Below are 25,475 nucleotides of genomic sequence, written 5' to 3' on the forward strand. Positions count from 1 at the left end.
GAAGAAGCTATCTGAGCATTTAACTGTTCAAGAAGAGATATTTCAAAAAATGGTAGAATTAGAGGACAGAGCAGGTAGGGAATATCTCAGATTTTCTGCTGTACCAGAGAAACTAGAAGGAACAAACTGTATTAATTTTATGAAGGCAAAAATAAGCAAGTGGACTGGTATTCCACAGCAGCAACTGTTAACTGAAAGGGCACACCAGGTGAGTGCATGCTTCTTATATAGCCATGAGATAGCAGCAAGGACCTTTATTAGTAAATCTGCAAACCTACCAGTTGAACGAGTTGATCCTGATAAAACTGTGACAAAAGGGCAAAGTATTAAAAGTTGGAGAAAGTAGATTGTGTAAAATGACTTTCTTTTTTTTCAATAATAAATCTTTATTGTTTTACCATTTTCCAACAAACTTAAACAAAACAAAATATCAATAAATTCCAACTAATGTTTCTAATAATAACACAATAACATATATACAATATTTACATGAATACTTCCAATTGTAACAACAGATTATAGAAAAACATATGAGAAAACAAAAGAAAAAAGTTATACATAGATCAAATATCTAAACCTTTTACTTATTACTAAATTTCCCTTATAAGGTATATATGTCTCAGAGTAAACTTGGGTTCAATGTATTACGCCAATATAATATTAAAAATTTGCTCCCATATTTTTGGATTATTGATATTTTTATTATGATCATTAAGGAGTAATTTGTGGGCTAATATATGTCTCATTGCTAGAATCTTAAAGTTCTCCCATGATGTTTGAGATGGATTTAACCAGTTATTAGCTATATATAGTTTCATTAATAAAAAATATTAATAAGTATAGTAACTTGGGATCTAGAGAACTGTTTTGGAGGGCTATGTAAAATCATAAATTCCCATGAAAGTGTTGAACTTTGATAGCCCATTTTTTGAAGTTGTATTCTTATGGAGTTCCAAAGTTTATAAATACATTTGCAGCTCCAGAACATATGAAGAAGGTCTGCTGATTGATCTTTACAGTATGGACAGTTTAGAGATTTTTTAGAATTGAATGTATGCAAGCTAAGGCATGTATAATAAGCATTATTAAATATCATAAGCTGAGTATACATCAACTTTTGAAGAGAAATTGATTTAGTTGTTAAGTTAATTGCTTTTAGTATTTGATTTTCTTCTCTTAGTGGCATTTTTTCCTTCCAATAGTTTGACAAAAGAACTTTATTCTGAAATTTGAAATCTTTTATTAATTTATTTGTAGCTGCTATAAATTTAACATCTTGTTGAAGAGTTTGCCACAAATTTGAACATTTTGTTAAATCCTCATCTTTAATTTTGAAATCCTTAAAGTAACTTATGGAAAGTTCCTTAATCTGTCTCAATATAACTAAATATGATTTGGGCAGATTCATTTCTTGTCTTATTTCATTAGTTGAATATTTGAGGTAAGGGTATATATCAAGTAAAGTTAAATTAATCATAAAAGTGAAAGTTTTAAGATTTATTAATTTATTATTAATTTTCAGGTTAGGATTTCTATGAAAAGGTTGGAAGACCATCATATGTTGCATGAGATTTAATGAATGAAATAAGTTTTGTACTGATGTTATATATAATTTAATGTGATCCATTATATCATATAATTTAAACTTTTCCTTTCCTAAGAAAGGTAATGCTTTGGGATTAATATTAAGATTCAAAATATGTTTATAATTCAAAATTACCCACGTTGGTGACCATTTATTACTAGATGTATCGTAATTAGCAATTCTTAAGATTCTGTTAGAGTTTATTATTAAGTAGTAAGTTTCAAAATTTGGTAGATCCAATCCCCCTCTATTTTTTGGGGTCATCAATTTATCATATGATATCCTAGTCTTTCTTGGGTCCCAAATAAATTTAGCCGACTCCCTATGTATTTGTTTAAAAAAACTCTTAGAGATTGGAACTTGAGCAGATCTAAAAATATATAATAATCTGGGCAAAACATTCATTTTAATAATTGAAACTTTTGCTAATACAGGTAACTTTAAATTGTTCTATCTCCTAAAATCAAATAATATGTGATCCCAAACCAATTTAATATTAGTAATATAAAATCTTTATCATCTGTAGAAAAGGTAATACCCAAGTATTTAATTTTATCTTCAGATTTTACCTGCCCCACCAATGGCAGAAGCGAAAAGGGTTTAGGAGTTTTTAAAGGAAATATGTTTATTTTTTTAAGATTAATTTTGTAGTTAGATATTGCTGCAAAGTCCTCCACTGCTTTTAGTAACTTGTCAGTGTCTGGAATTGGTGTTGTACAGTATATATTAAGATTGTCAGCAAAAGCCGCCATAGATATTTTAGTTCCATATAATATAGGGGCATTATGATATACATTCTGTTTAATATATAAAAATAGAGGCTCTAGATATATATTAAATAATAAAGGGGACAAAGGACAACCCTGACGAGTTCCGTTTTTAATTTGTATTCTTTTAAAAAAGCTTTTATTAATATATAAAGTTGTGTAAGGATTGTTATATAGAATTTATAACATTAAGATAAATTCACGAGGTATATTAAAATATGGTAAAGTATCAAACAAAAAATTTATATTAACCCTATCAAAAGCCTTTTGCTCATCAATTATAAGTGCATAGATATTTTGTTTAGCATAAGAAATTAATGTATGAAGTGTTAATGTATTGTCACTAGTTTGCCTAGCAGTTATAAAACCAGCTTGTTCATTAGATATTATTTGATTCATTATTTTTCCCAGTCTATTTAGCCAGAATAGAGGTCAAAATGTTCATATCTACATTTAATAGTGAAATTTGTCTATAATTATCTGGATTTTGGGCATCAGCATTAACTTTAGGTATAAGAATAGTTTTTGATGCATTAAAATGGGGGTCATTGATTTTATTATTAATTATGTAATTAAGTACATGCGAGAGTATTTTACCAAGAATATCACAAAAAGTTTTGTAAAATTCAGCAGTCAAACCATCAGGACCCGGTGCTTTATATGATTTGAAGTGTTTAATTATATATATTATTTCTTCATCCGATATAGGTTTAATTAAATCTTTTTGAGAATTATCATCTATTTTTGGAAAACTGATTTTTTGGAAAAATTCTTTATCAGACCTATTTAAAGATGAATCATTTTGATCAGCATAAATATTAGAGTATACTCGTTCAAAAATATTAATGATATCTTCAGTTTTAGAATATATTGTATTGTCAAAATGTATTTCCGAGATAAATGATACTGTTTTCAATTGATTAATAATCCTAGCTAATGCCCTTGATGGCATTTGAATATGATTGGCATATCTCGTTAACATTTTATGTTCATAAAACGTCAACCTATTATTTTGAATTAAAAAAAGATCTTTCTGACATTTAAATAGTTCCGTCTCTGTTTGACTGTTATAATTCTGAATCAGCTCTTGGTCAAGTAATTTTATTTTATCTTCCAATTTTTGTACATCTCTAATTTGCATTTTTTTGTAATATGAGGCTTTTTGCAAAAAGATCCCTCTTGTGCTTTAACTGTCGCCCATTCAATATCGGGAGGATGTTGCGGTTTCTCTAGTTTAACTAATAGGCGATTAAGAACATCTATAAATTCCTGTATTATTTCTTCTTTATTTAACAAATTTGGATTTAAAGACCAATTATAACCCCTGTGTAGCAAATTATATCTAGGATCTTTAGAAAAACTTAATGAAATTTTTGAATGGTCAGATAAATAACGAGCATGTATAAAGACTAATGGTTCAGAATTAGTCATTGTTTCTGAAATCAAAAAGAAATCTATTCTAGACCACATTTTATGACACGTTGAATAAAAAGTAAAGTTATTTGTATTAAGGTGATTATTTAGATATTTAAAAGGGTCATATAATTGAAAATCCTCTTTTAAATCCCTTAGTGCAACCACCGCTTGCCTATTAAATGACCTTTGTGGACAAGACCTATCCAATTTCGAATTCTGACAGGAATTCCAATCCCCTCCTACAATTATGTAATAATTATTATACTGATTTAAAATTGGATAAAGTGATGCTATGAAAAATTGCTGATTATTACATGGTACCTATACGTTAAGAAGTAAAATGTTTATCATGAAGAGTAGAGGACAGAATAACATAGCACCATCTTCCTTCTTTATCTATTTTAGAATCCAAAATTTTTCCTTGATATTGATTTTTAATAACTATAGCTACCCCTGCACTAGTTTTACCTTCCGAGGCTATGACCTCTCTAATTCATTTCCTTTTCTTGATATCTGCCCATTGATGATTAGTTAGATGAGTTTCTTGAAGTAATATAAAACACGCCCTAGCCTTCAAAAATTAATGAAGAAATAATTTCCTTTTCTTTAAGTTCTGGAGCCCTTTTGTGTTCCATGAGTCTATTTCCCACATTTCAATATGTTATTTAATGTAACAAACATTTAAAAAGGAAAAGTATATTGTAATCAGAGACTTTTTAAAGATATATATAGTTTGGAAGCATTCTTGAAATCCCATCCCATACCAGTGCCTACCCACTCTACCCTCGGACCGAGACATGTATAGGTCTTGTACAGGGTAAATAATTATATTGATTAAAAACATAAACCTACGTATATTCTTTAGGTTATAATAACTCAAATATATACCATAAGCCGAACCTATATAAACTAAAATTAATTCTATAAAGCCTAATCTAAACATTCCCTACTAAACACTACTGTTCATCAACATCTCTTATATTAACTATTCTTTGAATAAATCATGTAAGAAATATGCAACAACATGTATAGAGTTTTCAGTACTTCTGATTAACTAGCTAGAAACTACTTAAAGGTACTAGCTAACATATCTTGATAAAAATATTCACCGATTAAAGAAAGCTAAAGATTTCTTAAGTATATAAGTAATTAGCTTGCTCAGTTTCTATGTACATCTCTATTTAAACAATACAAATCACATATGATAAAACCTATTAATCATAAAGTAGGATGAGGATCCAGTACTTGGTCAGCATTGTCTTCTATTATTCAAACAACAGGTGTGAGAAAAAAAAAAAAAGAAACATCCTGATATATTATAGCAATATAATAATATAAGCAGCTACATAAAAGAAATAACTACCTTCTCTAGTGTCAATAGATATGTATCCATCTAGACTAGCCCGGTCAACAAATGTAAATAAATAAATAAAAATAAATAAACAATATTAACTTCTTCATTATTTAAACATTTCAGCTTAAGACTAACCACTAGTACCATTAGGTACTGCCAAGCTTGATGTTTTAACTATTAACATCAGGAATTATCAGGAGTATAAAAACACATCACATATATCTAGTGGTATATGAGTCATTACTATATGGTAGAATTAAATATAATGTCTAGTGTAATTATTATATATGTGTAAATTATTGGTATTAAGGGATTAACTAAGTCCTTTCAGTAATAATTATGAAGTAGTAAAACAATAACTGTTTAGCCTTAAATAGATTTCTTGTTAAGCCTTGATATATTGTAAAATTACAAGAATTTACTATTTCAGAAGATGTAAGTATGACAGCTTGTAAATATGTGTTTAAATTAATATCAGACAATGTCTTTTATTGTTTCTTTTACATTACTCAGTTCAACAGAGTTCACATCGGATTTCCAAGCCTGGAAATCAGACCAAACGTTCGTGAAGGGGGATCCTTAATAGAAGCGGACTTCCGGAAGTGCCACAGTAAATACCGCACCCTCAGAAGCACCACAGTCATTTCCTGTCTCTTCGTAGAAGAACAGACTTCGCGAAAGCTATAAAACTTCGGGAGATACTCGCTAATGTCCAGGATTTAAAAAACAAACTCTTATCTGATCAAGAAGAGGCCTAAGGCACCAAAACTTCAAAACAAAGGATTACTAAGACCTCGAGCCACAGCAACAGATGAATCCCACCTTGGATGACATGCCAGTCACAATGGAAAGCCATATCAAGTCTCTGAAGCAGGTAAAGACTTAAAAAGTTTCAAAAAGGTAGTTTTTGCCTCATTTTTTGTTGAAACAGAATATCTAGACCCATCAATTGTAAATATTAACATATTAGGATATTTCATTTGAAATTTTATATGTTTTTCAATGAGAAATTTGCAATAAGGAGATAATGATTGTCTAGCTTGCCTGATTTGCAGAGGCAGGTCCTGAGCCACAGAAATTCTATTGTTATTCCACATAACATAGCCCCCATTTTTCTTAATAGTTGTAAGAATTCTATTGACATCTTGGTAGTTAAGGATTTTAACATACACAGGTCTTGGGCTATTCGAAGCCTGAGCTTCCCTCAAAGCTCTGTGTGCTCTTTCTATGATTATTTGTTTTGTCATATCAGGGTCTTTAAGAAGAATTGTGAGTATTTGTGTAATGGATATAATTAAGTCATTATATTGTACAGACTCTGGGATTCCTCTGATAATTATATTATTTCTCCTGGATCTCACCTCTAGATCAGTTATTTTAGCTTGAATAGCAAGAATATCCAGATCGTGTGTATCTGATTTATCGTGTGTATCTGATTTTTTTGCAAGCAGAGTTAATTTATCTTCATTTTCTGATATCCGAGCTTCAGTTTTGTCCATTCTTTCAAGAATTTGAGTACAGGAAATTCCAAAGGTTTGTACTTGTGCAGTTAATTCTTTCAGAGCTTCTTGAATAGGTAACAAAGCAGTTTTGATACCTTCAATGTTTAGCATTTAGTCAGGTTTATTTTTGGTCCCTGGTTTTGATTGTTCCTGCTGTTTTATAATTTTTTGTCTTTTCGAAATTACATCTTTTTCCGGTGACTGCAGTTCTGAAAGTTTAGTTTTTGTAGTAGTTATATCCAAATTTTTGTCTTCTTTCGACATTTTATATCAGTACTGGGACTCAGAGTATACTGTATACACAGTTCCTTTGTTTGAAACTCTCTTCAGAGCCAGCTAATCTATGATAATCCTGTAGATACTGTACTTTTCCTCTGTTTATTCGCTTCTTGAAGGCTAATTAAGTGAAGTTGAAGTTATTTTTACCAAGATTTCTTGTTTAAAGGTTCTTAATATCACTTCAGGGTTTGGATTTCCTCAGGTTATATGCAGAGATGTAGATCAGCAGTGTTCACAGAATGGCAGCCATCTTTGAATCAGTAAAATGACTTTTCACTATACACCAAGCAGAAAAGCTATAAATTTATTTAAGTAGTCGGGGAATGTTGACAGGCAGGTGTGAGACTGAAGCTGCTATATCTAGTTGTCTTCAGAATATTTTTCCTGGGGGATTAAATTCATTCTTTAATGTTGAATAGACTAAGGATAAAATGCAAAAGTTTGCCCAAGAAAAATGAGCTATCAGTCAGAAGGGGGCTCTGCTTCTCATTTTTCTGATAATAAAGCACATGAAGAGACTTTTCCCAGTGAAACCTTTTCCAATGTTCCAAAGGAAAATAGTTTAGAAATAGAAAAGCAGATGAGTTGACAAGAAGAACTGGGAGCACTGTGGGGATTGAACCATACTCTGGAGTTGGGAGACAGAAGATGAACAGGAAGACGACTAGCAACATGGAAACTAGTGAATAAATGAGAGACTGCAAAGCATCAGTCACATTTGTGAAGTACAGCTGTATAAGAATAAATGGAAAGAGTGGACTTTTGTTGATTTTGTTTAACTTGTCTGGAAGTGAAAGCCACATGCCTCACTTTATCTCATTACTGTTTGGAAGGAGTCTGAGGGGAGGAAAAGAGGAAAATATTTTTAACAGTATTTCTATTAAATTTTCAATATAAATTGCATATTTCATAATAAAGTATTTTAGTTTTTCTTGTATGTGATAAAACTATTACAGTAAACAGATGCTTTTTTCCCTTCCTCTTCTCTTTCTTTCTTCTTTTCGATATTAAGAAATGTAGGCATTACAGTGCAAAAACAGAAGAAAAATTAGACAGAAGCACATATAAGTTAATAGGATATAATCTTAATTTGTTGAGGTGGTTGTAAAAGTATACAGATCATAATATATGTAGAGCTAATACATTTTCTGTTCCTTCTGCATGGGTAAATGTCTGGATTAATACCCTTGGCTTCATCTAACAACACATTTTAATTGGAAATAATTAAATATAAGAACATTGAATATGATTATTTGTTGTTTCTTTTAAGCAATAAATGTAACAGTTTGTCTTTCAGGCTGCAACAGGGGATTTAATTTATATTTTATCTTACTTTTCCATGGATGCAAGCTAATAATAGGGCAATAAAAGACAGATCACTGGTTTCTTCATGGCTAAAAGTTAATGATATCTGATAGCATACAAGTAGTCTTCACATGTGAGGGAGGGGGGAATAAAGATAAATCAAATCAAGAGATGCCAATTAGGGTAATAGCATGTGTTTAGCATGGATAATCTCAATTCTACGTTAACTAGGGCCTATGTTAGCAACTGTTTATTTGGTACAAATGTTCCTTTTAGGAGCTTTAAACTTCATTGTTTGAAGATGTACACTACATGTGTCCTGGGGTATTCTGAGGTGTGTTTGGTTTCTTGTTTGAGAGTTTTTGTTAACAAAATTCTTTGTAAAATGTGACATAGGTTCCAATTTTGATGATAAGAAAAAAAAACTGTATAAAGCATTAACCTGCCAAACATTAATGGGCACATGTATCACAAAAGAGGAATTATATATTTAAAAAACTGCCATATATAATAGGTGAGAATAATTACTTCTTGCCATAATGGTGACTCTTTAAATATTATCTGGGAATGTCAATGATCTCAGGTATAGACAAAAAGGAAAGAATACTCAATTACATTAAGAAATGGAGAGGAAACACATTTGGAATGAATTGAGCATGTAGATTTGATAAAGAAGGGATTTCAGGATAGATATTCTGCAGAATATCAGGGACAGAGGAAAAGAAAAGTACTTATATTAATTGCCAGAGGAGCTCCAGTAGTGATAGAAGATAGGAAAAAAGACACGAATTGCAGATTTGTAATGATAAGGGGCTACTAGTAAGGGATGAGGATTCCACTGGCATGTATTTATATTCTACTTAAAATGCTATTTTGAAACTTAAAAGAATTTTGGAAGAAGTAATCAGCTTTCAGCATGGAATATTACTTACAGGTGGGGACTGGAATTTGATTTGCAACAGTGAGGATGTATCGGGGGATAGAATGGAAAATATAACAAATGAGGGTAGATTTCTGAAGAAATTTATGAAAATATTTTCATGAAAGATATGAATTCAGTAGCAGGAACTCTGAGAGAATTTACATATTATTCACCAAGGTAAATTAACTGGGCTAGACTTGATAAAAATTATATTTCACATGGACGTGTTCATTTAATTGAGAACTTTGATACACATCCAATAATTATTTTGAATCTTGCATCAATAATCACTAAGATAAAAATGCAGTATAATGAAGTAAAAATGAGACACTGGCACTTCCCCACCTACCTGTTAAAAAGAGAAGAATTTAAGGAATGGGTAGTGGAAATTAACCAGGAGCTATTAGGGAAGATATAGAGTACTGCAGACGTTATAGCTAGTGAGTAGGATAAAATGAAAGTGGAGTTTAAAAATATGGTAGTAACAGGAGAAAAAGAGTCCTGGTTAAGAAGTAATGAGAATTACTTAGAGGGGCTACCAAAGATTAAAGTATTACAAAATAAGGGGAATCTCACAGAACAAGACACGTTGTTTACAGGATATAAAATGAATGAAGGTAAAACAAAGTCTATAGCTATAAAATATGTGCCCACACATGAATTAGTCTAACAATACCCATATTTATGGGGACATGATAAAATGAACTATTTAGGAGTATGGATTAAAAAGGGTTTGGCTATGACAGCTAAGGATATGTGAGAAGAGACTAAACAAAAGATAATAAAAAACTGAGAAATGTAAAGCTCATGCCTATATAGATAGCATGATACAAGGAGTACAAATGTTTTAGCTCTTTTTGTTTTATACACAAATCAAGCATATTTTTATCAATGAGAGGAGAAGTTGTGGACAGTAATTAATAAAGAGCTGAGGAATTTCATTTGGGAGAGAAAGAGGGCAAGAATCAAGTGGGAAAAGCTGATTTTCTGAACAGAACAAGGAGGTGTAGGATTACCCGTTATGAGGGGATATTTCAGAGCTGCACAATTAAGGTTATTATACATAACACAAGCAGTAAGCTACAATTCAAAGTGGAATGGGATGATGATTAAATGAGGGTTAATTCAATAAATAAGGAAAAAATGGGGTTCTGGATGCAGATGCATAAGGAGAAGTATAACAGTCATACAGAATATTATATTCATAAAGTAGAAGAAGTATACAAAGAACTAAGCCAACATGGAAATATTGAAAGGAAATTATGCCGATAGGGATGACTGCAATTAGAGGTACATAGAATAGACAAGAGGAGGCTGAATTTACTGGAGGAAGTTGATAAAGGAACCAAGGCACTGGGAATAAATAATTAGAAAAGGAAAGGTAATAGAATGGGAAGATGCAAAGAAGGCATTTCTGTTGCAGGATAATGACTACCTTCCCTGTTAGGGAATGATATCCAAATATTGACAAAAAGAAAGAGACGGGGAATCCTAAATGAAAGACCTGCACTGGTTGAGTTTTTAATTGAATCTAGATCAGAAGCTGCTGTAAAAAAGTGATAATTAGTAGGAGATATAACATATTGCACAATAACTATAGGAATCCATCAGAAGAGGCAGAAAACATTGTGAAGAGAGATTTGCTATGAAATTCACAAAGAAAAAATGGGAGGGCATATGCATGATTCCCAAATAGGCAACAGGGTCTAGAAGATGCATTTATTTTTTCTTGCATGGAAGTGTCTGCATAGATAGTTTTATACCCCAAGCAGACTGCAAAGAATTTTCCTCAGGTAGATGGCAAATGTTGGAGGTGTGATAGGGTGGAAACTAATGACTGAGAACATATGTTTTGTGAGTATAATAAGTTGACAGAGTTTAAAATTCCCTACAAAGTACTCTGTTAGGAATACTGGGTGAGCAAATGAGTGTAACTAAGGAAATTATTTTTTTGAGCAAGGATACATATTATGAATTGCCTAGACACAGTAAGGCCTTGTTAATTTTAATTTGAGTGACTGCAAAAGAATTGTATACTAATCAACCAGTCCAAGATGGAGGAGCTATTCAGCAAGCTATAAAGCAATCGTGTAGACTCAGTGCAGGTTTTGACTACAAATTCCAACATCGATTGGAATACAGCCACAGAGACTACAATACATGGAAACAATGTTCAGGGCTGCTCTCTCTCTTATACATGGGCATGTGGGACAGGCCCAAGTCTATATTACTGTTGCTGCTGCTGATAGACCTTTGCCAAGAAGTACAAGGGTATTTAGACATTGTTTATCTTTTTACAATCTGTTTGGGGTGAAAATTATAGAGCGCAACAGGGTGAATAGATACACACTATAGGAACTCTATAACCTCTTCATCCTCAACTGAGAGCAAGGACAAACTAAGGGAAACCATATTAGGTACATGAACCTTCCAGAGACCAAAAGGGGATATGCTGGGGGTGTTGTAGTCATCAGCAGTCAGCATCCTACATTGATTTCTGAAGGGTCTATATTAGATAATCGAACTTTCAAAAGTTCAACTGTCATATGGTCAACACCATATGATCAAACTTTTAAAAGTTCAAAATCTAATAAAAAAATAAATTATACAAATAACCTACCGGAGCACCCCCCTACCCCCACCCCTCTCCTCTTTAAATATACCAACTTTGAGATCGCACTACAGTGCAGAAAAGTGTAGTATTCCCATTCTTTGCTGTACGGAGATCTCCATTAAAACATTTGAACTTTCAAAAATTCGATCATATGGTGTCGGCCACATGACAGTCGAACTTTTAAAAGTTTGATCATCCAATATAGACCCATTTTTGAATGCTATGCTACAACATGTCAGTGATTACATACAGTTTCCCCTTACACCCCAAGACAGAGCTACCACTATGCAGGAGTTCTACCCTGTAGCACACTTCCCTGATGTCATAGGTACAATAGACTGCAAGCATATTCAAATCAAAGCACCACCTGGGGAACAGGGATGGGTGTACATAAACAGAAAGGGCTTCAACTCCATTAACTACCAAGTCATGTATAACACTAAGGGAATCATCCTGAATGCATGTGCTGCAACCCAGGCAGGGATATCAATTCTTATTTCTGGCACAACATTCAACTGTATAAAAGGTTTTCTAGGGGGGATATCCCACAGGGTCTTTTACTGGGGGTGTAGGTTATGCGTTCAAGCCGTGGCTAATGACACCCATCAGAAATGCACACCCACTGAAGAACACTGTAATAAGGCACATGCTCAAACAAGAAATATCATAGAGTGTGTGTTTGGGCTACTGAAGTCATGGTTCAGTGCCTATGTTATCTGTGGGAATCCTGCTCTACAATCCCTGTACTTGTTCTGTAATTTTCACCATGTGTGCCATACTTCAAAATATTATGCTGAAAAAACAGCTTCAGTGAGAAACACCAAGAGGAAGGGACACACATCCTACCACCACTGGCAAGGTCCCCACTGCTACATGCAGGTGAGGAGTCAGAAGGGGAATCATTAGCCGCTGTGGTGTAGGCAGATGTAGGCATGCACAATATGCCCTTCCCAACAGGCAATGAATAGCACACATGCTCACCACCTAAGGGGTAAAACCTTCACTCTATACACATACATACAGTAACATTGATGCCAGACAATGCTCACAACCTTTACCTATGTATGTAATGGCTGTGCACTGCTAGAATCACAGAGACTCAGCCCCAGATTAAAACTCTTGCAACTGATGGACTTCCAAAGTAAGTGTTGAACCTAGAAGAGGGAAATAAATGTATAAGAAAAGAAATGAATGTCATATCCTTGCATACTGTTACTTGCTAATGTAACTAAGAAGAAGGTAGGTAGTTTGTACAGCGGTGACATCAATATGTGACAGCACTGACTTATGTCAATAGATGTGTTCACTATCAAGTAATAGGCCTCATGCATCAAAGGGTCAAACATTACAAAAAAACATTAAGAAAGCAGTACAATTTTCAAAATAGCATCACAAACACATATATAATAAGCACTCAGTCAGTTATACACCCTCAGCATCAGGCAAAAGACTTGTGTATCCCTGAATCCAAAACATAGAAACAAGGATATGGTATAGTTACCATCATTTGCATTTGCACAGGGTATTGTTGGGGAGGTGCAGGAGGACAAGGCTGACACACAAGGTAGTGAGTGTATGTAAGACAGACAGGCAGGCAGAACTTTTGATAAAGTATCAAATGGACAATGAGACTGAATGAGCTGTAAGCCTCACGAGTCACTCATATAACTCTTAGGTGTGTGTGTGTGTGTGTGGGGGGGGGGGGCTGTATGGGAACTCAAGGTGAAATGTGTGTGAACATCTGTAAGAAAACAGCCAAGCTCCATGCTAGCTCTACATCCTGACATGTTGCACAGGTGGTAGAGGTGATAGTTTATTGTTGTCATCCCCGACCATTAGAACTGGTTATGTCAGGAATTGCATTGGCACATTCATGCCCACAGTCAGATGTTCTGCTGCTATCTAAATGTGACTGATATCTGCTGGATGAGCTCTCCTTATGAGTGTGCCCAGGACCATGACCCCATGGCTTACCACTTCTGAGTGTGGACAACTCAATCACTGATGGAGCAGAGGAAGTCATGCCACTATGAGAGTATGACTGGGCATGGCTATGTTAGCTAAAATCAGATGATGATATTGACCTATGTCCACTTGCATGCCATCCCCCTCCTAGTAGACATTCCATCCCAGACATTGCCCATTCCATCATGTCATTCATGTGATCCATTGAATCAGCCACACAGCAGAGGCAGTCATGCATGTCAGCCTGTGCCACATCTACAACCCTAAGCATGTCGTTGGAGGCTCTACTAGAACATGCCTGCACCTTCATGACAGTCCTAAACATACGTCGAGTGGCATATAAAGAAACACTAGGATCATGTGGAGAAGGCTTGCTGTCCACCCACCTCACTCACAGTTTGGCTATGGCCAGAGTCAACTGGCACTGAAGCTACAGTAGCCACACTACCCTGATCAAGTGCGTCAACCTCCACCTGCCCAATATCTGAGGGTTCACTGGAATAGATATGAGTGTATCTGAAGGAAATACAGAGGATGACTGAAATGTCAGCCTCAGTGTGAGATTCAACCTCTGCACCTCCCAGATTGTGACTCTGTTTGTCCACCATCATCATTATCTTCAGAGTCTGTCAATACTCTGACATCAGGTGATATGAGTCCTACACTTCCACTGTCAGGTTCACCTGTGATAAAAAGCAACAAGCACAGGAAAGAAATTAATACCTACACTACAAATGAATATATTATAACAAACACGTGGTGGTGTAGCTGTTAGCGTTGCCATCTCACAGCAAGAGGGTCTCCAGTTCGATCCTTGACTGGGGTGCATTCTGTGTGGAATCTACGTGCCCTCCCTGTGGTCGCATGAGTTTCTTCCGGGTGCTTCGGTTTCCTCCCACATCTCAAATACATTCTGTAGGTGGATTGGACACTCTAAATTGGCCCTAGGCGTGAGTGTGTGTGTGTGTGTGTGTGTGTGTGTGTGTGTGTGTGTGTGTGTGTGTGTGTGTGTGTGTGTGTGTGTGTGTGTGTGTGTGTGTGTGCCTTCTGTGGAAGGTTGGGCTCTGGGCTGGCAACTCGACACTGTAAAACTCCACTGCCAATCATGAGTGTACAGGTGATCTGCTGTGGTGACCCCTAACCGGAAAAAGCCGAAAGAAGAAGAAGAAGAACAAACTAGTGGTGCCACCATCACAGATGGTACTGCAATACACACACACTCATGACACATACCTCACAGATATGGATAAATGCATATTTCTGACAAATGGTCATCCATAATCAAAGAAAAATGATTGGCTTACCATGTGCAGAAGACTCCACACTTGCTAGGGAGGATGGTTTAGTAAGAAGTTAAGCATAAGGTAAGGACACAATCACTCCAATTCCAATAACTCAGGGGGACAGAATCTTTGCATATTATGACCATTAACAATACTTTTAACTGAAACGTGACTGACACATCCACCCAAACCCCATGTGTAATGAATAAAATGTGTTAACTGTATCAATTCATCAATAGGTTCAACCAAAATAAATAAATTTATTAAAACAACATGAACTATTACTTTCAATATTTTACTGTACAAGAAAATGTTAAAAACTGACATATGTAAGCTTATCTGGAAGCTCCTCCTGGCACATAATTATCCACCCAGAAACATCAGCACCAGCATCAATCACATGTTCTTGTGCACTTTCCACCGAGCTCTCTGGATCTCTGACAATGGTCAGGAACTCTTTGTTTGGTGTCAGTGGTGTGTCTGTAGCAGCCACACCCCATAGCCAAATGTTCACAGATAACTGCAGCTGCTCTCCTCCAGGATGATGAAAATATTTTCAGTGGCCCTATGACACACCTGACTATAAGTCCTGCTACATTCCACTATGGCATTTGCATCACTATCTGTTTCCATATCTGCATTATGTTAGACATATCCCCACATCCTCTCTCAAATTGAAAGGCACCATGTTGTCTAAATCCTTGCACAATTATCTCATTTTCTGAGTCACTGAAAGGGAGTTTAAATGTATTTGTATGCTTGGGTGCCATACTCCTAGGTGACATAAAATAGAGAAGGATACAGCACATAAATACCACATAATTAAATTTCTGCTTATGTACACATATATATTTTCATTAATTGCTGGTGACACACAGTTCAGGTATTAAAATTTCAAGTTTATGTGGTTGCACTGTATCAGTTACCCACAAGCCAATGTTTGATCCAAAACAAGGAATAACGATGGAGAAATGTATTGTTTACCACAGAAAGAACTGGATGTCTACACAATTTCAACATAAACATCTTGAAACACAACTTTTGTTGTGGCAACACACAAATGGCATTTGGCTCCCCCACCACCAAAAAAAACAAAAAAAAACAAGCAAATGACATGTTTGTAATAAGCAAGGAATAACATGTTAGTCAATTATTATAAATGCTTTCAAAAAAATTCTCACAAAATGTGTACGCATTTAGAACAGAAACATCAATTTTATATGATTTCCAGTGGCCTCTCCCTGTGCCCAGCACCCCCTTAGAGGTGTCTTTGGACCATCTTAGAAACCTAATACCCTTGTATCATTTACAATATAGAACATTACATTTCACAGAAATAACATAGAAGAGTGTAAGAGAACCAATCTTAACAATAACACTTGTGATAAAAGTTAATAAGACTGTGTATCTGACAAAGTAAATTTTCTGATAAAAATGCCTATGCCAACAGTGAACTTATATGAAGTGCATACAGATAAAAGTGCCATTTTCTATTGCATATATCTAAAATAGTTTGCTTGTAATGTAACACAATCTAGCATTTACTTGAAAAATACAATCCTACCTTAGCAAGATGAGAAAACTTCTGTGAAAATAAATCCAAATTAATAGTAATCTTCTTTTGTGTTCTCCACATACACGACAGCCTTCACTTTCAAGATCCCTAGCAACATGGCTACATTTTTATAGTATAGAATCAGGTCTATAAACAGTGGATATGCAAATGAGGTGTGAACTTATTACTGTTTTTTTTTTTTACTGAATACATTTTTATGATTTTCAGAAAAATAAACATATATAGTATGTATATCAAAGAAATATTTACGTAGTCAAAGCTTAAAGTGGAGAAACAATTCCAGAAATAAGCATTACAAAACCAACTATTTATATAGGATGTCTATATTTGAAAAACTTTTTTTTACTGTATCTTTGAATAAGATTATAATTGATTGCAGTCTTCTGTTTCCAGCGCTTGATTTACTTTCTGCCAGGCAATGCTTAAGGAAGTAGACCATTCTCTTTTTTCCTTGATTGTTTTCAATTCCAGCTGGGAGGCTGATAAAACTGTGTTCTTGAAATGCTTAAAACTGAGAGAAGTTACAGCTTTCTAGTTCTGTGTAATATTTGTCCTTGCAATAGCAAGGAAAGTCCACAAAATTACACATTTTTGCCTTGAAACACAAGACAGCACAGGTGTATTCAACAAAACTAGAGATTTTGTAAGTTGGAAATTATCAGTGAACAGTGCCTGCAACAAATAGTTAATACTTTCCCAATATTGTTTAAGTAAATGCCATTCATAGAACATGCGTTGTGAATTGGCTAATGATTGTGATTTACACCTCCAATATCTATTTTGTTTATTATATGTTAGTTCTAATTTGTGTGGTGTTAAGGTGTTAAGCATTTTCTATGTATAAATTGCCATGTGTAAACACTGTAAAACTCCACTGCCAATCATGAGCGGACAGATGATCCGCTGTGGCGACCGCTAACTGGGAAAAGCCGAAAAAAGAAGAAGAAGTGATAAAGATGTTAGTTTTGGAAGAATTCGTTTTTTATCTTTATCATCTGGCATTTTACCATTAACTGTTTCATAGTATTTCCATATATTTTGTTTATTATGAACTCTTGTTTTTTTAACTAATTTGTACAATACTGATACAATTCCTTTCCCATTTGTAGGAAATTCCATCAGTGTTATTAACTGCTCTATGAACTTAGGAACCTTTTCCCTAAAATACTTCTGAATTATTGCCTGTTGGTTTAAAACTGTTTGTCTTAATCCCTGTAATGTTAACCACGTGATATTTTCAAGGTTGAACTCACTAATAATTTGCTCTATCATTAGTACTTTATTAGTGTTTATCAGCTGATGCCAGTAAATTAGATCATTCTTACTAAGTGTTTAAACTGCTACTGAGTCCTGAGTTATAATATTATTCTGTGTACATGCTATTGGGAATATGAGAAAAGACCTTGCTTTTATATCTGGATATTTGTTTACAAAGTGCATAAAAGACCTTAGGGTATTGATAATGTATTTAGAATTTATATTTCTGTGTTTCCCTGTTGCCATATATTCCTTCAATAACCAAAGTTAGCTATTTGGTACTATTTCCATATGTTTATTTATTGCATCATGAGTGGTTTTTAACCAGATTTTTTTATGTACTAGTTTCTATATGCAAGTATATTATTTGTTTAACCATAGAGAAACTATTTTTAAAACTGATGATTGTATGTATATCTTTCTAAATCTGATATGTTGATTCCACCTTCTTCCCATTTGTCAAAATGATGTCTTAGGGCAACTCTAGTTTTTTTAGGGTGCCATAAGAATTTTGTTTTTAACCCTTCAAATTGATTTAAATATGATTTAGATGGAGGTAGCAAGTAAGCTTGTATAAAATACAGAATTTTCTGGAATATAATCATTTTAATTATAATAGTCTTTCCTCTGTGGTAAAAAAAGTGTATTCTATTTTTGTATGAGCTTTTTGATATTATCCAAAATCTCTTTATAGTTTAGTTGCACTGTTGTATTTATGTCATTTGGAATTTTAACTCCTAATTATTTGATTGTATTATTTATAGATAGATATTTATGATTTTTTTTATTTAATGCTTCTTTGTTCATATTTATTAGTAACATATTGGTTTTATTTTCATTAAATGATAGTCCAGAAATCTTCTTAAACTTTTGTGCTGCTTTCCATAGTTCTTTTAGTATGTTATTATATACTTTTAAAGTCAATAAAATGTTATCTGCAAATAGTTGAATGTTTAACTCAAGGTCAGTATCTAGTTGAATTCCTTGAATGTCTGGGTTTGCACGTATGAAGTTTGCTAATGATTCTATAATTAAAGCAAATAACAAAGGAGAAAGAGGATAACCATGTTTTGTACCTTTTGTAATGGTAATAAGCTTCAACAAACAGGATTCTATTTTTATGTCCGCCAAAGATTTATCATAAAGAGACCTTATTAGTGAGGTAAAATTTGTTCACAATCCATAGTCTACCAGTGCAAGCCAAAGGTAATCCCAATTCACGTAATCAAATGCACTGTTAATATCTAAGTAAATTACATTCATTCCATTTTTTGTTTTGTTTATGAAATCAATAAGGGGCAGAATTCTCTTTATATTGTCATATGTATTTCTGTTTTTAATGAATCCTGTTTGAGCATTCTCTGTCAATAACAGCAATATTTGTTTTATTCTGTTTGCATGAACTATCATAAATATTTTATAATCTATGTTTAATAAACTTATGGGTCTATATGAGGTACACTTATCAGGTTTTTTATCTTGTTTCAAAATTGGTGATACTTGAGTGTATTTCCAAGAAGGAGGGCATTTATTACCTTCTTTAACTGATGTGAACACACTTAGTAATAGATTTAATGCATTATTAGAATGTAGTTTAAATATCTCTGGTGTCATATTATCATTACCTGGGGTTTTGTTTAATTTTATTTCTTGATTTGCGCTTTAATTTCTGTCATAGTTATATCTTTATCTATTATTTGTTCATCTGATAGTCTTAGTCTTATATTTTCCTTAAAGAATTTTGTAAGTGCTTCACTTGATTCTACTTTATTTTCTTGACTATTGAGTTTATTAGAATAGACTCTAAAGGCTTCTAGAATTCCTTCTAAGTCTGATATTTTTCTTTTTTTTTTGCCTATATTGTATATTTCTTTTATCTGGTTTGCCTTTATCATTCTTTTCATCCTGTTAGCTATTCTCCTTTGATTTTTTGGATTCATAGAGTAAGTGCATACGTTGACCTTCTCTAGATCAAATATTGTTTTATGGTTCAATGCCTGTAAGTATTTTTTGTCAAGTTCTTCTATTTTTTTTTCTGAAGCTAAGCTGCCTTTATGAATAGCTAATTTCATTTTGTCTATTTTAGTTTGTAGTTCTGCCAGTTCTTTATTCCAATCCTTTTGTTTGTTTTTATACCAGGCTACTGCCTTCCCATATAAACATGCTTTCATTGCATCCTATATATATATATATATATATATATATATATATATATATATATATATATATATATATATATGTCTGCTACCTCAGCTATGAGGTTTAAATCTAACAATGTTTGGATCTCTGCAGTATAGTATTGTTTAAACTCTTTAAGGTTTGCTATATAGGCTGGAATTCTTATGATTGTAGTTTAATCTTAAAGTTAAAATCTATTTCAAAAGTTATTACATTATGGTCTGAGAAGGGGCAGATGACTGAACTTATAATTTCTTGAAGGCCAAAGTTTTGACTTTGTGTAGTTGGTGGAAACATAGTGTTAGTTGCTAATGGATTGTAACTGTGAATGATTACTAGTAGAGAGAAGGAAGGCACAACAACAAATCAGACTCCTTTACCTACAGTAGGTGCATCCCCCAGGATACACATACAAAGTGTACAAGCAATTGTAGCAAGCTTTTAAATGGAAGTGAGCATCACACATTTCTAAGTTATTGTTCAGGAATAGCCAGACTTTCCTAACTTTGCTGAAAACTGTATGTTAATGTCACATAGTATTCTTCTACATTTTAAGAACAGTGATACAAAATGCCCTACAGAGTGCATGTCTGAGATTACAGCACAGATAACAGAAGAATGAATGCAATACAAAGAAAAGACAGAGCTACATATGTGTAAACAATACTTATAAATGGTTGTGTGAGCAGTCATTGCATTAAATATCTAAGTAACACATAAGAACAACTGAGAGTGTACAAATGTTAAACATCTTGTTAATACTATTTGAAATAGGACTTGCTTGTATGCAGAATTGTTTGCATTCTTGCTGTCAATGACGTAATATAATACAATGGCTATGTTAGTAAAAATGTTGCTATGGCAAAGACAGATAACACAGTCTTAATGTGTTTTGTAGGTAAATTAGTCTGACTGTTCAAATCCAGAGCTGCGTGAAAATCTATAATGTGTGTTAAAATGTATTTTGTAATTTTTCTTTAATTTTTTTAATATTGTTATTAGCGCTGTATGCAGTTTAGTGCAAACACACTGAGTTGGCTAAATAAATTAAATTTATTGTAATTGACTTCTGTGATAAAGACTGCATAAATTATAGCTGTGAATCAAGTGTGCGAGTGTGTGCACGTGTGTGTGTGTGTGTGTGTGTGTGTGTGTGTGTGTGTGTGTGTGTGTGTGTGTGTGTGTGTGTGTGTGTCTGTGTGTATGTGCGTGACACATCTATTAAACACAATGAATCACAATGTATATAGTATATATAGATCAAGGTTCAAGTCCCACATCTATTTGTTATTGAGAAAAAGTAATGAATTAATACTTTTTTCAATAATAATAATACAAGTTACACTCTGCATAGCTTGTTTGTGCATTGCTCACCTCCACATAAACACAGTCCAATGGCCCAGAGAACAAGCAGAAACTTGTCAAGTTCAAAAAGGATAGATTGTTGCACGTGTCAATTTCAAAATGAATACATTCTACCATATGTTGTTTGCCACAATGCAAACAAGTTAAGCAGGCTTCCATAACACTTGTAGGTACAGAATACCTGCAGACACTTGCAGTTTCAGAAAGGATACATTGTTGCAGTTGTCAGTTTCAAAACAGATACATTCTATTATATGTTGTTTACCACCATGCAAGGAAGTTAAGTACCATTCTGTGACAGACAGCAAGCTTCCATAACACCTGCAAGTACAGAATACCTGCAGACACTTGCAATTTCAAAAATGATATGTTGTTGCACTTGTCAATTTCAAAACAGATACATTGATTCAGATGATGTTCACCACCGTGCAAACACGCTAAATGAAATTACACAGCAGTCAGCACATAGATATAGTACTGAATGTGAAATTAGACAACTGTTACCTAGTTGTTCCTGTGGCAGCATTTGAAAGTTAAGGGCTGAAATACAGATGAGCCTGGATTCTAATACACAAAAGTCCAATGCTTTATTACTGTTGTTTCAGTTTTCCTTATATAAAACTTAACATTAGGAAAAAATTACACAGAGAAATAACTATCTTTAATATGTGTAATGAGTATGCACAGGATATCAGATATATATGAAGTGTTTAACTGTGAGTATCAGTAGAATTAAGGTTCTACATTAAACATTTATTTTTTAAACTTTCATGGCACACATATACATGGTTAGACACTCAACTATTTAATGTATAAATATAACTAATGAACAGGTTTGACAACATCTCAGTTGCAATGAGAACTCTGTACAGTAATGACTATGAAAAATACACTTCTTGTCCAGTCTTTGTGTGGCAACTGGTATACATTACTGATCACAGTTCAGGTGAGCCAGGGTTATAATCTAGCACACGCTCAAGTAATTTTAATGTTTGATCATTTTTTTTTAAAATAAAGAACAATGTAAACATAATTATAAATAATAATAACTTTGTATAGCACTGGAGCTTCATATGAATTATATGTGTGACTGAGTGTACACTGACAATTATGTTTCAGTAATTAAAATTTTCTTTTCTGGCCTTGGATGGACTTCATATTTCAATGATAGTCATACACACATGAATGTATAAACCAGGACCTTGTATGGTCACACACATACATGGCTAACCCTTCACTCTGTCATGTATATATATAATTAATGAGCATGTTTGACAAGCACTTCTCCTATGGCAAAGATGAAAAAACACCTTTGTGGAAGAATATGTTTGTCTATTGTACATAGGTATAAATCCCACATTGTAAAAATTAATTTTATCAGTGTGTACAGACACCACAAAATGTGCCACGTCATAAAATTTATGCCCTTCCTACATGTCTACAAAGTTAAATCAACTAACAGTTACAGCAGCACCCAAACCAAAAATGAATGCCAGCTGTCACTTCACCCTTCTTAGTTCATAAACTGCCTCCCTCTGTGTTTGACACTGTTGCTCTCTACTTAACATTGTGCAAACACAGTTGGCATGGTTGTTTGGGTTTGCACACTAGCTGTAAAATGCGATCTCTCAAATTAGGGAGAAAATAGTCAAACTGTTCCTGTTGGACCTGTATGGACATGGCAGGAGCTAGAAGGGAAGGTGCTCAATCTAGGGCTCAAAGATGGGGTGTGGAGGTGTCCAGAATTTTCACTGCACTCCTCGTGAAGTATCACAGCCATAGGCGACTTCAGGGGACTATACCAGGTCACAATGCAAATAATAGGTTTGGAATAGTCTGGCTAAGGTTGCCTGTAGTGTGACTGGCATTCCACACACACTGGAGAGCAATGCAGGCACCTTTATAATGACTTGAAAAGGCATAAGGAAGCACAACTCATATAGTGGCTGGTTGAGTTTAGGACTGCTGGTATCCCACAGTTATGTAAGTATACAGATAACGATACTTTAAATTAGATAGAAAGCTGGATATTGCTAGGAGTTGTATGCATGATGCTCTTCTATTTTTCTCCTCTTTTTCTTATACAGTTACCCAGGACATAGGAGTGAACTGCGAGGCTCATGCTGACCATTTAGAAAGACTTAGAGAAGTAAGGGCTATGTATACAGCACAAAAGAATATAATTATTTCAACAAAAGTATTGATCTTGTACACATTATTAGGAAATTAAGCATGCATATCATAATTGTAAAATCAAGCATGCATGTTTCAGTCTGTACCTCAAGCCAGCTGTAGGAGACAATTGCATTAGTGTATTCAGATGTGGGTTACTATCCCACAGGTAACAAATATATAGTAAAATAATGTAAAAATATTGCATAATTTCAACAAAATTGGCATACATATATTGCTGTTAACTAAATCTGTATTATTTGATAAAGCACATGTGCAATATATGCATATTGTAAGGATTACTTAGAACAATTAGCAGCCATTGTTTGTAGCTGTTAAATGTATACTTTAATGTAAAAGTATTATTATTTCTATTTATATCGTACAAATGTATTGTATCTCACATATGGTGTTACTATCTTCTCTTTTGTCTCTTACCCCACCTCTTATCTCTCTTTCTTATTTTCATATGTGTCGTCACAACATTCAGATTTCATCAGTTTCTGAAAACTTACAAAATGATGTATAGCATAGGGAGGTAAGACAACCACTATGGATCAGCTTGTACTCCCTCCTATGGCTGCTGCTCTGATGCCCAGCACATCTAGGATGCAACCTGGCAGTACTGCCTCTGCAGATCCTGTACTACCTGGGACCTCCATTTCAGGTAGCATTACCCTGGCAGCTGGTGCAGTGGTACCCTTTGGGACTATTGGCAAAGGTGGCGATTTTGTCACCCACTAGGAGATGCCAGGCATGGTGCATGAGGTCATGGAGAGAACCACTAGTGCACAATTAAAATGGATGAAAAAGATGGCCTCTAGAATGGTGCAGAAACAAAAACATCAAGCACTCCAGCATCAAGCTGAACAAGGCAGCAGTGATAATAGTTGTGCAGGTGAGGACTAGATTCTCACTCTCCTTATGTTTGATGGTATGGGTATCTGATGTCCCCTCCCTTTCCATAATCCCGGTGTCCCCCAACCTGTTGTGCCCCTCACCATCCCTGTTTTTTGCCTTGTTTGTTTTGTTTGTCTGCATCCACTTCTTCACCTATCCTACTTACTTGACCCTGACATACCTGGTTTCCTTATCCAACATCCTTCTCTTACTGAAATAAAACAAAAAATGGGAACCTGACCCACAAAAAAAATATTATCCCATATGTAGCTCTCCACTTCACACGTGTCATCTCTACATACTTGATTTACTTCAATTGGCTATACAACATGGTTGCATTGTTGTCAGCCATCATTGTTGAGGTGACACTCAAATGCATCCAATATGTCATCATTCTTTGTTGAGGTAACACTCCATATTCACAAAGTATTATATTCATATTCATTTTATACTGCTGCAGAAGTGGATAGCTATAGTTCTTTCATAATTCCCTCCTGCACATTCCTATAGTGCTTCCCCTTTGTTCTTCCCCCTGCTTGCCCCCCATTTCACCACTTTCCTATCTACCCCTTTTCACACCTTTAATCTGGTCAAAAAATAGAATCACACACCACACACATAAATAATAAATCCCCACTGAAGCCCTTCATTGTTTACCCTCTGTGTTTATGTGGAGTTTGACATTGCACACCAATGCCAAGCAACAGTGAATTGCTCTTCATGTCCTATGGCATGGTTCACTTACCTCCGCACAATGCTGCTTAAACTCATTGTGCTAAGGAAACATACAGTTAAAGCAGAATAAAGGCACTCATTAAAAATTTCATATAAACTATAGGAATGATGACTGTAGAAATATGACACTCTGTATGTGTACTGTTGACTTAAATCACATGAGTACTGTTTGTTTTTAAACAGTACTTCAGTGTAGTCATTCCCTTTCATGTTTCCAGTATTTATCACAAGAAATTATTTAATTACATCATCAATACATATTAAAACGTGGTATAACTGGATTCAAGCCCTGTACCCGCT

This window comes from Protopterus annectens, chromosome 1.part1 (genome assembly GCF_019279795.1).
Source record: "Protopterus annectens isolate FY-2018-M chromosome 1.part1, PAN1.0, whole genome shotgun sequence".
NCBI classification, from domain to species: Eukaryota; Metazoa; Chordata; order Ceratodontiformes; family Protopteridae; genus Protopterus; species Protopterus annectens.